Below are 723 nucleotides of genomic sequence, written 5' to 3' on the forward strand. Positions count from 1 at the left end.
TAGGGTTAGGGTTAGGGTTAGGGTTAGGGTTAGGGTTAGGGTTAGGGTTAGGGTTAGGGTTAGGGTTAGGGTTAGGGTTAGGGTTAGGGTTAGGGTTAGGGTTAGGGTTAGGGTTAGGGTTAGGGTTAGGGTTAGGGTTAGGGTTAGGGTTAGGGTTAGGGTTAGGGTTAGGGTTAGGGTTAGGGTTAGGGTTAGGGTTAGGGTTAGGGTTAGGGTTAGGGTTAGGGTTAGGGTTAGGGTTAGGGTTAGGGTTAGGGTTAGGGTTAGGGTTAGGGTTAGGGTTAGGGTTAGGGTTAGGGTTAGGGTTAGGGTTAGGGTTAGGGTTAGGGTTAGGGTTAGGGTTAGGGTTAGGGTTAGGGTTAGGGTTAGGGTTAGGGTTAGGGTTAGGGTTAGGGTTAGGGTTAGGGTTAGGGTTAGGGTTAGGGTTAGGGTTAGGGTTAGGGTTAGGGTTAGGGTTAGGGTTAGGGTTAGGGTTAGGGTTAGGGTTAGGGTTAGGGTTAGGGTTAGGGTTAGGGTTAGGGTTAGGGTTAGGGTTAGGGTTAGGGTTAGGGTTAGGGTTAGGGTTAGGGTTAGGGTTAGGGTTAGGGTTAGGGTTAGGGTTAGGGTTAGGGTTAGGGTTAGGGTTAGGGTTAGGGTTAGGGTTAGGGTTAGGGTTAGGGTTAGGGTTAGGGTTAGGGTTAGGGTTAGGGTTAGGGTTAGGGTTAGGGTTAGGGTTAGGGTTAG

Source organism: Melopsittacus undulatus, unplaced genomic scaffold (assembly GCF_012275295.1).
Source record: "Melopsittacus undulatus isolate bMelUnd1 unplaced genomic scaffold, bMelUnd1.mat.Z mat_scaffold_243_arrow_ctg1, whole genome shotgun sequence".
Lineage (NCBI taxonomy): Eukaryota > Metazoa > Chordata > Aves > Psittaciformes > Psittaculidae > Melopsittacus > Melopsittacus undulatus.